Genomic DNA, 16,884 nt, shown 5'->3' with positions numbered 1-16,884 from the left:
CTAAAGGGCATGACAAAGCTATGCCCTGAGTTTTACACATAATTGAGGGGAAAAAAAAATATTATTTTTTAAGCAGGGAAGAAAATTTGAGTGCCTAAAGACATCCCTGGATTATCAGTATACTATCTGGGGGCAAAACCAAGCCAGATAATTCACTGCACAGGGAGACAAGAGCCTAACAGAGCATTCCTTGGGGCACTGGAAGCAAGACCACCTTTACAATGAGGCACCTGTGCCACAGGAGTGCTGAGACCACCATCATCTCCAACATCCAACTGATGCCTGTTAAGGGCATAGCAGAGATAGAACCAACTCTCAATTAAAGATTGTACAAAAAAGGAGAAAGAGATGAAAGCTTTACCTCATTATGGGACCACAGGAGACTGTGATAGAAGCCAGGAATCCTATACCAGCTCTGTCCTCTATATTGACAGCAGTGGTGGCACCATCCAGACTACACATGGGACTCATCCAAATCAGACCTATCCAACCCATCTAAGAATACCAGAGGAGATTGGCCCAAATACAAAATTTCAAACCTAGAGTAGAGTTTTAAAAAGTCAACAGACTAGAGAAAACACTGAAAAGAGTTGAGAAATTCTCTGGGTTCTCCCTGATTGAATTTCTAAATGTTCATCAAACATCATCTTTTTAATAATCCATTTGAAAATTTTCCCAGGAATCTGGCAAGCTCACTGGCCTATGGTTTACAGAATCTTTTACCTTCTGCCCATCCCCCCCTTTTGGGAAAATTGGGATATTTTCAATTCTCCCATCTTGTGCTGCTTCTCTCTTTGTCCATGATCTTTTAAATATCACTGGCAGTGACTCAGAAGTCAAACTGTTCAATTCTTTCAGCACCTTAGCTCATCTGAGTGACTTGAATTCACTTAGGACACTAAGAACTCTCTCTTGGGCTTCAGTTCCCTGCAAGGAATTCCCATTCTCTCCTTTCCATTGCAGAAGTCATTTTCCTTGGCAGAGTAAAAAGAAACAAAATTAAGAACTGAACAGTTCCACATTGTCTCTGTTGTCTGCTATGATTGTCCCATCCACCCCAAAGCCACAGTCCCATCTCTTCTTTGATTCTCCTTTTTCTCCCAGTATAACTAAAAATCCGTCTTTGTTGTCCATAGCTTTCTTCCCCAGTCTCAACTCATTCTGAGCTGTCCTTCCCTAGCCTTGCTTTCATCTTCTTTACATTTCTTTTTAAAATTAGAGTTGGTTGGTAAGGTCCCAGGACATCCACATCAATTTTTTCAGACAAACCCCCTTTTCACTCCTCTCCTTAATTGTTTCACTTTGTATCTTCAAACTTTCATGTCTAGTACATGCCATCCATCTCTTTAGGATGACTTCCTCTGTAGAATTTTTACCCATGGCACTAATATATCTTTACTCTGAACACTTTGAAATCTGTTTTCTGAGAATCTAAGGTATATGCCAAACTGTAGCTAAGTCCTCTTCTTTTCCATCTTAACTTCTAGGAGAGAGTGGTCACTCCCCTCACAAGGTTCCTATTATTTCCACTCCAGCAACCAATTCCTCTCCATTAGTATGAGATAGATCTAGAATAGATGTTCCCTCTGTAGATTCTCCTACCTTTGGAAGAATGAATGGATCATTATAGCATTTCAAGAAGTTATTAGCTGCTCTGCTATTGTCACAAAGATGTAGGGTTAATTGAAGTCCCCCTTCACCACTTTATCATGCCTCCATCCAAGTCTTTGGGCCTGTTTCCTGAACTCTTCATCTATTGTCTCTTTCTGGCCTGGTGGTCTGCAATATGCTCATATAACAGAATCACCTCTGTTTCAACCTCCTTTACCCAAATGTTCTCTGTCATACTTTCACTCTCTGGATTTCCTCACATGATACAGTGCTATCCAGAACCCAACTCACCCCCACCCCCAATAAAGCATGAACTGGTTTTATTTTTAGAAAATACATATTTAATAAAATTTTTAAAAAATATTATTTAACCCATCCCATCCCCATACCTGTATGTTTTTTATTTAAAAATATTTATTTTAGCCCAACTCCACTTTTTCAAACTGTATTTTTTAAATATAAAATATACCCATCCAGAGTCCATTCTAGTAAAGGGTTTCATTGCCCCAAGACTCAATCTGCCTTCTTAAATTACCTCAAATCTCTCTCACTTATTGCCTAAACTTTAGGCATTTGAATACAGTATAGATACTTGAGGCCCTGGATTTTACCACTGGTTACTTTCTTGGATTTTTTTTCTCCTGTTATCCAGGGGGTGTCTCAGCTCCTATACATTCTTCACTGTAGCCAGTTGCTATCCTATCCAACCTGGGGGATATACCTAGACAGGCCTCTCTATAGTTCATAGTTTTTTGTTAACTAATTTAATTTTAATATTTTTTTTCTTCAAATCTAAAATTCAGAGCTATGACTAGTATGAAGCAATTTGATAAAATTGGCAGCTTCCCAGTTGGATTAAATTTAGAGATAAGGACAGGCCTTCTGTTCCTTCTGCAACATAGAACAAGTGAACTTAGTACCTAGTTTACAAGAATAATTACATAAAACAGGAAGCTACTGATGACATTTCCCCTTCCCCAGATGCTCCCCAGATGAACTTCTTCACAGACTATTCCTCCTTGTTCTTCCATCCCCTGCCACAGTCCCCAATGTGACCTTGAAATATCCTGGAATCATCTACCTTCCACTTCCCTGTTCAACTCAATTTCCCCCATGCTAAAATTGTTAGTCATGACTTTGCTGAATTGGTCCTTTGGTAGCTACCCCTCCCCCCAGTTTCCATCTCCACCTTTCCCCTATCCTTGTTCCTTCTCTGGAACCAAGTACAACAAACTCAATCCCTGTTCCATGTGACAAGTTTTATTTAAAAAGAAAAATCTAAATCACAGAGGTTCTTAGAAATCAGGTATTGCTGTTGTTCAGTCATGTCTGACTCTTTGTGACCCTGTTTGGGGTTTTCTTGGCAAAGATATTGGAATGATTTGCCTTTTTCCCCAGCTCATTTTACAGATGAAGAAACCAAGGCCAACAGAGTTAAGTGACTTGCCCAGGTCCCATAGCTAGTAAGTGTCTGAGGCCAGATTTGAACTCATGAAGATGAGTCTTCTTGACTCTATCTCCCACATAAATTAGCTGCCCAAAAATCAGGTTAGTAAGACATAGAATACTCTCCCCTCTCCAAACCTCAGAAAGAACATTCATGGATTATTTTACTTTGCAAACCTGATATTAATATCAACATCTGCTTCTCCTCTAAATGATCTCTGAAAGTGTGGGTTGTTGAGAACAGGAAATACCCTAGAAACCACAACATTTAGGGAGGATGCGAAGAGTTGTCTCTGCCCTTAAACTGTGAAAGGTCACATAACATGGGGATCTCTGGTGACAATGCTTGGATCAATCAGAAGACAAATCCTCCACCCCCTGAGAAGACTAAAAGAAGGCAGACCAAAAAATCTAACATGAGTAGCATGAGTCATCAGGCTGAATAAACTGAGCAGAGGGCCCAGGCCAGCCTCCAAAGGGGTTTGCTCTCCAGGGAAGAATGAAAAGGAAAACCTCTGGTGACTTTAGGAGGCCCTGAGGAGAGGAATGTCAGCCAAGAGCTTCCTGCTACCAGAAGAGATGGAAGATACTTTGCATCTTTGGAAGGTGCCTAGATTTGATGTAGATACAATTTTTTTCCTGACTTGCTTTCAAAAAAGGATAATAAAATGAAAAGTGTTTTAACATCAACTACTTTCTTAAATAAACTTTTGTAAAAAAAAATGCATATGATATTTTTCCCTCTAAAGATGCTTCAAGGACGTCCAGAGAGTTGGAGACCTAATTCTGTGGTTACAGAATTATCATTACCAGATCAATTCAGAGGGTCCACTTGAGCCCTGGGGAGCGCCAATATTTTAGTTGGCTGGCTGAATCTCTGGATCAGACGTTCACATCCCAGGGTCTGTGAATATTTTCATAATTGCATTTCAATGTAACTGGTTTCCTTTGTAATGCTATATATTTTATTACATGCATTCAAAAATGTGATCCTAAGAAAGGGTCCCTACAGATCAGAATGCCAAGGGATCCTTATCTCAACAAAGGTCAGGAACTCCTGCTCTAGACCATCAGCAATAGATTTATATCTAGCAGGAGCCTTCAAGGTTTTCTAACCCATCCATGCCCCCATTTAACAGATGAATACACTGAGGCATATAGATGACAGGTGACTTAGCCACAGGCAAACAGGTAATAAGGGGGCAAAACTAGATGAAATTGTGGACTTGGAGTGAAGAAGACCTGAATTTGAATTGTGCGTCCATCCAGCTGGTTGACTGAGTAAGTTACTTAACCCAGTCCCATTTTCCTTATGAGTAAAAAGAAAATGATAATACCTATTTCACAGGTTGTTCAATCAGTCAATAACCATTTATTAAGTACCAAGCACTATGTTAAGTGCTAAAAATAAGAATTTATCTAGTGCCTACTATATGCCAGGCATTGTGTTAAGTAGTTTTACACATATCTCATTTGTAAGATATTCCACAACAACACTGCAAAATAAGTGTTATTTGTCTCATTTTGCAGTTGAAGAAACTGAGGCAAATAGAAGTTAAGAGACTTGCCCATGGTCACACAACTATTAAGCACCCAAGGCCAGATTTGAACTCAAATCTTCCTGACTCCAGGCCCAGCCATCTATCCCCTGTGTCACATAGCTGCAGTTGGAGACAAAATATAAAAGACCTTAACTCTAGTCTGGGTAACCTTCATTTTCACCCTGGTGTTACATCCAGACATGCTCTATAGACCAACTACTTTGGCAGCTGGATGAGGGATAGATTGCTTAAAGGACAGACTAGAAGCTGGGAGACCATTTAAGAGGATACGGCAACATTCCTGGAAGAACACCAAGATGTTGGCTATGTGGGGAGAGAGAAAAGGAGAGAGATGTTCTGGAGGGAGAATTTACAAGACTTGGCACCTGATCATCTCTTGATGCAAAGGGAGCAGGAGTGTGGAAGAGAACTTCAAGGCTTCAGATGTAAATGTCTGCCCCAAATGTGTGTTGCCTCTCATTTTGTGCCCCCACTGCTCAGCACGGTGCCTTTTACATGCTTAGTAATTATTTGTTGAGTAGAATTAAATGGATTAAAAAAGACTTTGATGGTGCTAACATGTGAACCAAAGACACAACTGTTATTGCTATGGCATAAACAGAAGTAGCCATGACTAGTAAATCTTTGCTAGGGAAGAGATGTCCCTCTTCTGGGTGATCCAGGAAAAAATACTTATTTGGGCCAAACATTTTATATAATGTTTCATGAAAGTAAAAAGATCCTCAGTCTTGGGAAATAAAAACTACCAGCGAGCTCAATCCACTAGAATATTATTTGTGATCTAAATAGAGGACCAAAATAGAATGAGACAGCGGCCCCCAAAGAAGAGTCATGAGGCTACTTTCAGAAGAGTCAAACAATAAAATGTTCGCATTTTCATGACTGAAAATCTCCGGGGACAACCAGCCAAGGTGAGGAAATGGAGTGAGGCTATTCTATCCAAGTGCCAGTTCAGAAATTTCCTTACTGATTTCCTTTTCAGTGTCGACTGGCTAGAGCATTTCTCTTCCTTCCTGAAGTAAAATAAACAACAATAATCAAAATAATTCTTCCCAATAGTCTGAAACATAAAAACGATTCAGCATGATTCCCCAAATTCCACATCTCTCACCTCCATTCCTTTGCAGAGGCTGTATCCCATGCCTAAAATGTGGCCCCTCCTCACCTATATCTCTTTTACTGCTCAGCTTCCTTCAAGACTTATTTCAACTCCAACCTTTCACGGGCATGAAATCACCTTCTGATGTCTCTTCCTTTTAGTGATTTATCTTTCCTCAAGGGATGTTCTACTTGCATAACTGTTTATATGCCATATCCTCTAGTACAAGGGTGGGGAACCTGTGGCCTTAAGGTCACACATGGCCCATAAGGTCTTTAAATGCAGCCTTTTGACTGAATCCAAATTTTACAGAATAAATCCTTAGGTCCTTAAGTGTAGCCTTTTCACTGAATCCAAATTTTACACAAGAATTTCTTCAGTAAAATTTGGATTCAGTCAAAAGGCAGCACTTAAGGACCTAGAAGGCCATTGTTGCCTTAAGGCTACAGGTTCCCCACCCCTGCCCTAGAATAATGTCAGCTTCTTAAGAACAGGGACTGTTTTTCATGTTTTTCTTGCCTTTATATCCCCTCACACAGGACTTCACAAGCAGGAGGTACCTAATGAATGCTTGCTGAATTAAATGATCTGTTTCAAATCTTTATTTTAGTTAGGTATGACTTGATTTTAGGAAATGCCAGCCCCACAGAAAACTATTATTTACGATTTGAGAAAAAAATCTAATGTTTTTTTTGAGCCAGCCACTTGACCTAGCAATACCATCCATCATCCTGTTATATTGATATCTTACCAAGAAAAATAAACATGAAAGCACAATAGAAGGGGAAGAGCCAAGTTTACTAAAAAAACAAAAAACAAAAACAAAAACAAAAGCTATTTCTACATAGTGATGCTAAGGGCCAAGCATAGCAAAGCCAAGAAGATACTGAATTTACCACCAGCTCCCTCAGACTTTCATTTCTGAGTTCTATTCTCTTGTCACTGATATCTCTCTGTAAACTCTTCAGATGTCCAATGTTTTCATGCTATCTCCACATCTTACACTTAATTCATTTCAGTAAATATCCCTTAAGCATATACCATGTGCCAAGTAGTGTGTCAGTATAATTGGGATTGGAAATATTTGTCTGAAAAGGAAAACTCCCTATTCCCTCTCCCTGGCCCTGATCCTTCTATGGAATCCACTCCTCATTTCATTTTTTTGGAGTGTCCCTGAGTGGTGACCAAGGGCATGGGTCCCTCCCCAGCCCCAGCCCCTTAGATTCTCTCTCATTACCTCTGTTCTTTACCCACCTCAGGGTTTCTGCTCTCCCTTCTGACACCCTCAAACCCCATCAGAGCTCATCTTGTTCAATCCTCCAGCCTTCTTAAAGACTCAGAAGCGGCAACCCAGCATAATGGGAAGAGTTAGGGAATTAGCCCTAGTGGAACTTGGTTTGAATCTCTCATCTGCCCCTGCTAGTTGCATGTGCTTGGGCAAGTTCCCCAGCCTCTCTGGCTCTCAGGGCCTCTTTCTGTAAAATGAAGGGATTCTACTAGATGATCTCTGAGACCTTTCCCAGTTCTAAGTCTTGTGATGCTATGATCTCCTTAACAGATAAGTCTTTCCAGATCTCTCTGGTTGTCCCATTCCTCAAATCATTATGTATGTAATTCCTCCTTACCTATTCTTCTATCTTCCTTCCCATTCTAGTGGGAAAAGATTAAATATGGGATGATATGTAAATTTCACTTATATATAACATGTAATTTTCAGTTACATACAGATATGCAAATATCAGTTACATGTGACATGTAAATTACATGTAACTACGTTTCACCAGTATATAACATATAAATTTCTATTATATGCAACATGTAAATTTCCACTGTGTGACATGTAAATTAAAATTACATATGATATGCTAATTTCAATTGTCACATGAAATTTTTCGTTACATGTCATATGTAAGCTTTGCTTATATTAATGTAAATTTCAATTACATGCGACAAGTAAATTTCAATTACATATAGCATGTAAATTTCACGAGTGTCTTGAAAGCAGGAGGTCGTTTTGGTTGGATTGTTTTTGTCTTGGTATCTTCATTGCCCAGCATAGTGCCTTTGAATGTGGCTTATGGTGGTCCTGTGATTTCACTGTCAAAGAGAATTCCTAATGAGGACATGTTCTATATGAGCCCCTGCTGTATAGCTTATAGTCTCGGATAGGTTTCTGGGGACCTGAGAGGTTCAGTAATTTGCTTGGAGTTGTGTGCCAGTTTGTATCAGAGACTAGACTAGAACACACAAATCCGAGGCCCACCTCTCTACCAACTCCTACACATTGTCTCTTGCTTCGCACATAGAAAGCATCCAGTAAATGCTTCTTGGATTGGATGCGTTAGATCAAAGGTCAGCAAACTCCAGCCTGCAGGACTAAAAAGGATTTTGGTTCTCAGGCTATAGTTTGCTGATCCTTAAATCAGATAGATATATGCAAGGATTTGGGGACTTTTGTCCAATCGATGTTTTTAAATGTTATTTATAAGAGGGTGTTGTGATTGTTAGATATTGTCTTTAAGAAGCTTCCTTGGGATCTACTCACTTTTTGACACATACACACACACACACACACACACACACACACACACACAGAGAACAGAATGCTGTACCTCCTAATGCCCACATACAACAGTTGTGCTTGGATAAAATTTCATCCAAATGTTCCTTAAGGCCATGCTGACATAACCATACCATGTGTAAATGCTACTTGTGGGCATCTCAAAAAGTTTCATATCAAAAATAGTTGTTGAGTTTGTGATTTAATGACATGGGTGGATGCCAGGGAGGAGAAAATGCCAAACCCATTTGGATTCTGAGGTTTCAAAATCAAACCTACTCACCATCAAGTCTTAGCTCAACCCCACCCCCACTCTATCAAAAAAAATTGCCAATGAAGAAGAAACTTGGTAAGCTTCATGACTCAGGCACCTCATATAAAATTTCAGTAAGAAAGTTTTCAACTTTAAGATACTTTTCACTATTCAGGCCAAATATTTCTAAATTTAAGTTTTCCTTAGGCTCCTAAGAAGTAAAAAAAGGAAAATGGTGAAGGACAGTAAGGTAGAAGAAGGAAGACAGAGTTTTACAAATTGGTATCTTATAGAAAGAGTCTTGGGCCAGATGTAGGAGGCATCGAAATGTTGCTTTTAGGTGATTTTAAATTGACTTCTCAATAACTGGTTGATGGCCAAGTAATCCTTCTAACCAGCAAAAGTTTAGATTCTCCCCAGTGATATAGCACTTACAGTGGAAGCCACTATATAGGTTATCCCCAAGGGGGGACATGGCCCCAAAATAAGAGTGAGGCTGATCTATTGATCAATATTTCAAATATCCATAATTTTGTCAGAATGTACTCCTCCAAATATAGTGGAATGGAATTTTCTTTAGGACAAGTTCCATTTTTTAAATGCAATCCTGTATCCACCAAACCTAGCCCATGGCATGGCACTTAGTGGGTGCTTCAAAAATGCCTGTTAGGCTCTTGATAACCCTAAGAGGTTGTGATACACTTTAGAATATTGTCTTTGAGAGCTTCTGTGACTGACAAATTCCTCTCTTGTGGCTAACTCGCTGATGACCTCTGAGCCAACTAGGCTGGGCCTCAGATGATAAACATACAGGTCATTGTTGGCCTTATACTGTTTTCACCCTGGTAGGTCCTGCCAGGAGTTGTTCCTTCCTGTCATAGCCTCTGAGTTCCTAGGTCATAGCCATGAGGAAGCATTAGACCAATATGTTAATTTAATCAAAAAATGCTGATCTGATGCTGTCATGTAGCTACAATCTTAGGTCAACCTAAGCAAGGGCAATAGGCTATTCAAAGACATGGAGATCTAATATGATGTGTAGGGAACAAGAAAAAGTCCAATTTGACTGAACCATAGAGCGTATAAAAGGAGAGTGATCCATATGAGACCTAGAATGGTAAGGTGGATCCAAACTGTGAAACATCAGACTTGGTATTTTTTTTCTTAGAATAGGGAGTCATTGAAATTTATTGAATAGAAACCTCTGCTTTAGGAAGATCACTTTGGTAGCTAGGTGGATCGTAGAATACAGAGGAAAGAGACTTGAAACAAGGAGAATAATGTGGAAGCTATTGAAATAGTATAGAGACCACAGGACATGAAAGACTGAACTGACATTTTATTGTTTGAGTGGAGAGAAGAGGACGGTCGTGAGAAATGTTGTGGAAGTGGGATCTGTGAGATTTCATAGCTGGCTGGATTGGGTTGGTCAAGTTTGCAAACCTGTGTGATTAGAAGGATGGTGACAAAATAGAGAAGGTGGAAAGAAGGATGTGTTGAAGGGAAAAATCTGACGAATTCTCTTTTGGGCATGATCACTTGGAAGTCCATTTTAAATTGTGCGACAGGTGATGTTACTATAGCTAAGTGGAGAGATTAGGGATGGATTTATAAATCTGAGAACTGTCTACATAAAAGTGATGATTGAACCAAAGGGAGACAGCGAACCCACTGAGACAGAGTGTATGTAATTGGCAATGCCACGCAAGAAGAGATTGGGATGAGGGCTAGGGGTAAGATTAGAAGGGGATTCAGGAGAAATCCTTGGGTATACCCACAATTAGGGGTGGAATATGTGGAGGAGACAAATAAGAAGTGGCCAGCCAGGCAGAAGGAGAGCAAAGAGAAAGCAGTATCACACACACACACACACACACACACACACACGCACGCACACACGCACACACGCACACACGCACACACACGACAAATTACCCGGAAGGAAAAGAGGTCAACAGGGCCAAATCAAATGCTGCAGAAATGTTGAGAAGTATGGAAACTGACAAAAGGTCACCAAGTTCGACAATTAAAAATATCATTGATAACACTGAATACTATCATTTCAGTGTAGTGATGAGTTTGGAAACCAGATTCCTAAGGCTTGAGAAATGACTGAGAGATGAAGAAATATAGACAATGTGTAGACAATTTTCCCCCTAGGAGTTTGTGAAATGTAGGAAAATTATAATCTTGAGCATCTTGAACAGACATGGAGCTAAAAGGAATGTTTTATTTTTTTCTTCTTACAGGCAAAGGTAACATGGGTAAGTTTGTAGGCAGCAGAGAAGGCACCAATAGATATGAAAAGATTGAAGACTAGTGAGAGAAAGGGAAGAACTATGAAAGCAATCTGTAGGAAAACACAGGAGGGATGGGACCAGGGGCACCCATCTATGAATAAGCCTTTGCAAGCCTTTTTGTAAGAGACTAAAGGAAAAACCACAGTGGGTGCTGATGTCAAAGAATTTTGAGATATAGAATAGAGAAGAGGGAGCTTATGGAAATGATGGTAATAACCATAAATCCATGATGATGGAAACCACCTGTCGACTCAGTAAAAAAAAATGTGAATCAAACCAGCTGTTGAATGTCACATCCCCCAACCCCCAATGATTGACATCATTTTTTCATTTGATTTTTGTGGCATAATGAGAACTCAGCCATAGTGGTCTATAACCTTGGTGATGATTCTTGGATTTGGCAGCTGGCAGGGGAGATGGGAGATAAATAATTGAGAAGTTCTTGAGCTTTTAGAAAGTAACTCACTGGTGGACTGGATACCTTATGAAGGGGCCTAAGTCATTCTAGAAACTGGAAATCATATTTTTTTCCCAGTTCAGAAAGAGAGGAAGTAAGTAGAAGATCAAGAATTTTTCCCTTATGGTGGGAGTTTTAAGGAAAGAAAAAGACAGAGAAAGAGACAGACAGAGACAGAAAAACAGTGGGAGAGACAGAGACAAAGAGACAGATAGAGACAGAAAGACAGAGGCAGAGACAGAGAGGCAGAGAGAGAGAAAGAGACACAGAAGCAGTGACATAGACAGAATTAGAAAGATAGAGACAGAGAAAGACAGAGAGATAGAGAAAGAGAGATGTAGGCAAAGAGATAGAAACAGATAGAAAAACAGTGAAAGAGACTGAGACAAAGAAAGAAACAGAAAGAGATGGGGACAAAGAGACAGAAACAGAGATAGAAACAGAGACAGACAGAAATTGGGGGAGAAACAGCAAAGGGGTAGATATGGATAAATAGAGACAGAAACAGTGAAAAGGGAATGTGGTTCTTGTATGACGGTGGCAGCATTGTTAACATCATCCATTCCACTCCTCAGACCTAAGACTCTGAGAACATTGTAGATGAGAAAGATGAAATCTCTATAACTGATTTCTTTCCTCCTTCATTTCTCCAGCCACTTGAACAAGCACCATTGCTAAAATTACCTTCTACCTTGCGGCTCGTCCCTTTGGCTTTTGACCCTATAGTCTCCTCAAAGTTGAGGGTTTGAGGAGGGGAATCACTGATGTTGCTGCCATGCTTGGGATGCTGCTCAGTGTCCAGGAGAAGCCCCACCATCTTTCTCCTCTCTGTGTCTCCCTTCTCTTTCATGAGAACTTAAAAACTCCAACTGGAGGGGAAAATCTCCCTTCACCAGTCCTGGTTTTGACTTGGGTTCTTCTTTTTCCAAGTTGAGAAAAAATATAGCTCCCAGGGCCTTTAAGGACTTAAACCCCCTCCCAAAGCAGCCAGACCAAACCTTATTGGAAGGAGTGTTTAGAAACAGATCTATTCTATATAATTTACCGAATCACAAAGAGAACATTTAGTCCTAGAGCAGGATAGACAAAGAAAGAGCCAAATGTTCATAATGTCACATGAAAGTGTACTTTTTTCAATTTCTAAAATGTAAAGATCAAATCTCTCCATCTACCTAGGAGTTTGTTATATGCCACAGTGTATACATCTATGAATGTTGTCACTGTTGGTTTTCCAAAGGACTAAAAGAAGTGATCTATCTCATAATGAGATGAAGATGCTGTTTGGTACTGTGGCTGTGTGGTTTTTTAAGACTTTTTTTTGCTTTAACTCATGAACACAAAGCTTTTCTGTCTATATAAGAGTTGATTCCATTGTCTAGCAGGGGATTCTCTAAGGGAAAAACATTCTTAAAATTCTGAGCAATCAAGAATATTTACAGTGTTTATACTATCATCTCTCTAAGGCCTTTTTATAGTTGGGGGAATGCATAAATAAAGACATAGATCTAAGTAATTTGATGGGATGTTGTTTAGCTGAAAGCTTGGTTACAAATATTAATGAATACTGCACCCAGATTGACCCTTTGCTACCATTTCTGACCAATTTTCTGCATTTTAATAACTGAAGAGACTGACTAAACAACTTTATTCTTCCTGTCTTGCTTATCCTTTCAGTTTCCAGACTTCCATCCCTTTCAGGAGTCCAAAGATCCAGGTGGATCATGTTCAGAGTTATGCTGAATATTTAATGACCAGCTCTCCATAGGACTGGCACAATTTTCAATTTAATTGTACTGGTAATTAAGATGGGCTTTTAGCACTTATTCAATCAAGTGCCCTTGAAGAGTTTGGCTTTTGTTTCCTTGATTAAGTTAGGAGTCCTTGATGACCTCCTTGTCACAAGGGAAAGCCTAGTTTACATGGGTTTGAGTGACATGTTTGTGACATCAGAGGCTTTTAGAGCACGTGCGTTTAAGTTGCATTTTTGTGACGCTTTTAGGTCATGTGGGTGAGTTGCATGTGTGACTCACCTTTGATCCTGACCAGAGGTTGGGGTTCTCCCTTGAGGCTCTTACTCCTGGAGGAGTGTTGCTGTGGGAATCTGGGAAGCCACTCTAAGAGCCTCCCGGATCACCCAGGTGTTGATGGTTTCTTGGTAACTATGAATTGTATTTGGTCTGTTTATAATGTATGTTTGCAATTTGTTTGTATTTGCTCTGAAGTTCACGGTGCTGGCTTTTTCCCCTGAACTAAGTGAGTTTATATGTATAAGTTGAATTAAAGTAAGATTGTTAACCCCTTAACATTATTTTCCTTAGTAAAGCAGATCAAAGGAACCTGTGCTGGCAGCATTCTTGTTGTTGGGCTTGTGTTGGTCTTTCACCCCCACACCAGCTGCTAGCCTAATTGTTGCAACATTAATCTGCATTACTAGCATTTTATCCATCACTTTCCTAAGTCTAGACAATTAACAAAACAGTAAATCAAGCCCTGATTTGTAGTGCTAGCCAATTTTCAAGAGGTAAATGCTGACACTGAAAATTTAATAATGGGCTCTTTCAAGCCATTAATAGCTAGATCCAGCATGCCCCTGGATTCTCTTCTAATCAGTCAAATGGACATATTCATTATGGGAGAGGGAACAGGATGCAGTGGAAATTGGCCTGTATCTCTCATCACAGGACCTGAGTTCCAATCCCACCTGTAATATTTATTTCTATTGTAACCTGGGAAAAGTCATTTAATTTCCCTGAACCTCAGTTTTCTCATTTGTAAACTGGGATGCTGAACTAGATTATCCCTGAGATTCATTAAATCTCTATGTCTACTTATTCTATCTTATTTAAACTAACATCTATGTCCTGTACTACATTGGTGATGTTGCCAGTTAATCATATTGTTTCCTGCTTATGGCATGATTTTTTTCCTTAGAGGTCTTCTCCTTCCTCTGGTTGGTTCCTTTTAGTCTTTTTTCCCTTCAAAGCAAAATAAAGGCGACTCTGAGTATACACCACAGAGGGGGAAGTGGGGAAGATGAATGACCCCCATTATAATATTAACAAACTTTGCTATAGGGTACAGAAGTAACAGGTTTTCTTTCCAACACTCTGGAATATTAACCACTATTAGGGTTCCTTTCCTGGCTTGCCCTACATTGCTTGATGATCCTAGGTGACTTCAATACTACACATGCAGAACAGTCTTTGCCTTAAAGTAAACAAGCAGGAAAGAATATTGAATTGAGCTCTGGGTCTGGAATCAGAGAGGGAATATTCAAGGAGGGACTGGATAATGATCATTTGGGAATGAGATTGAAGAAGGAAATCCCCCATTAGATTCAAAGTTGAGCCACAAAGTAAAGTCAAAAGAATTCTGGGTCTGGACTTTGTTTATACTCTGACTCTGTTGCTTCCTACCTTTGTAGGGCAAAATTCCTTCACCTGCCTATACTGTAAGACATAGCAAGGCTCTGTGAGGAAAATAATGTGAGTGAGACGTACAAGGGTGAAGGGATTCCATAGGGAAGTGGTAGGTTCACTTCAATAGCAGTAGTGAGTGAAGCTTCATAGACTCTCCTCTCAGAACTTACTTTGTGCCAAGCACAGTGCTAGGCATTGGAGATACAAATATAAAAAGAGAGGTTCCTTCTTTCAAGGTGGTTATGTTCCACTGAGTATACAACACGTCCACAGCAAAGGAAAAGCAGAGTGTAGACAAAAATAAATACAGTGTGCTTTTGGGTGGCAAGACCTGAATAAGTGGGGAAGTCAAGACGCCTCCTGAAGGAGACACTTGAGCTGAGTCTTGAAGAGAGCTGAGTATTTTAAAAGGAGGGGGTGAGGAGGAAGAACATCGATAAATGGAGAATGTCCAGGACAAAAGGAGAGAGGTGGAGATGAAATGTCACATATGGGGAACAGGAAGCAAAATAATTTGGCTGGAGCATAGAGTACATGAGGGGAGTAGTGTGAGGTCAGTTTGTCAATGCAGCCTGGAACCAGATTGTGAAGGACTTGCAATGCCAGAAGAATTGGTATATTTTCCTAAAGTAGGGAGCCAATGGAGGTTCTTGAGCAGAGGAGTAACATGGCAAGCCTTATCTTTTAAGAATATCAATTTATCCCCAGTGAAGGGTGGATTGAAGAGGAGAAATCGAAGGCAAGGCTATCGAAATAGGATAGGCTAAGACTGTAGAAGTCTTGAATTAAGGTTGTTGTGGTGTTGGTGGACAGAGGGGATAGGAAAACAAGGAGGCCATATAATGCAGTGCTCACAGAACTGGACTTAAAAACAGGGAGGCCTGCTTTCAAATGCTCCTTCTCTCTATGACCCTGGGAAAGTCAGCCAACCTCACTCTGCTTCTGTTTCCTTGTTGATAAAAACCAAGGGGTTAAAATTGATGGCCTCTAAGATCCCTTGTTTTTCCTCTTTTTGTCCCTACTATTCACAGTTCTTTGGTACCATTACCCGTTATCTCTTCCATTATTTCATTCCCTGATGAAGTGGTTCTTTTCCCCATTCCACAGAAATAAACCTTGATCCCATTCCCGCCTGTCTTCTCCAGTAAATTGCCTCCCCACCCTGTACCCAACATGATGGCTAGATCATTGGAATTAGTGTTGGAGTATCTGGGTTTGAATTCTGGCTGAGATATTTACATATTGCATATATTACTCTGGGTAAGTCATTTAACCTCTCAGATTCTCAGTTTACTCATTTGCAAAATTAAGGGGTTAGAATTTATCTCTGAGATCTCTACAAAGCCAAAGTCTATAATCCTATGATGCCTTATCTCCATTTCCTTCTCTACTCAAGACGGATCAAAAAGACAAGTAAAAAGAGAACTAAAAGAAAGCAGCATCACCAAGATCCAAGGAAGAGGGAGTGCCCAGAAGGAATCAGTGGTCTGTAGTAGCCAGTGCAGTAGAGTAATTGAATGAGATAAAGACAGCAAAAAAGACAAATGGACTTAAGAATAAGCATTTTCAGGCAGGTGGCACAAGGTGGCTAAGTGTTGCAACGGATAGAGCACTGTGCCTGGAAGGAAGAAGACTCATCTTCCTGAGTGTCTGACCTCTGACACTTACTAGCTGTGTGACCCTATGCAAGTCACTTAACCCTCTTGCCTCAGTTTACTCATCTGTAAAATGAGCTGGAGAAGGAAATGTCAAACCACTCCACTAACTTTGCCAAGAAAACCCCAAATGGGGTCACAAAGAGTCAGACACGACTGAAAAAAAAAAGATTGAACAACAAATTTCAGGCAAATGGTAGAGAAGGAAGCTGAATGGAAAAGAATTGAGAAATATATGAGCAGTGATAAAATAAAGAAAATTCATTTGGACAGCTTTTTCTAGGAAATGACTTTGAAATGGAAGAGAGATAGAGTGTAACAGCTTCAGGGAATTGCAAGGTCAAATGAAGTGTTTTTATTTATTTTTGTTTTTTAAGGATAAGGAGATATGACCATGTTCATAGACAGCAGGAAAAAAGCTGATAAATAAGAAGAATTAAAAAAGTGAAAACAGCAGGTATGATTGAAAGGTTGGCTTCTGCGGCAGATAGTAGGGGATGGGATCAAGGTCACAGGTAGAGA

The sequence above is a fragment of the Trichosurus vulpecula genome, chromosome 6, assembly GCF_011100635.1.
Source record: "Trichosurus vulpecula isolate mTriVul1 chromosome 6, mTriVul1.pri, whole genome shotgun sequence".
Lineage (NCBI taxonomy): Eukaryota > Metazoa > Chordata > Mammalia > Diprotodontia > Phalangeridae > Trichosurus > Trichosurus vulpecula.
Note: the sequence above shows the minus strand (reverse complement) of the source record.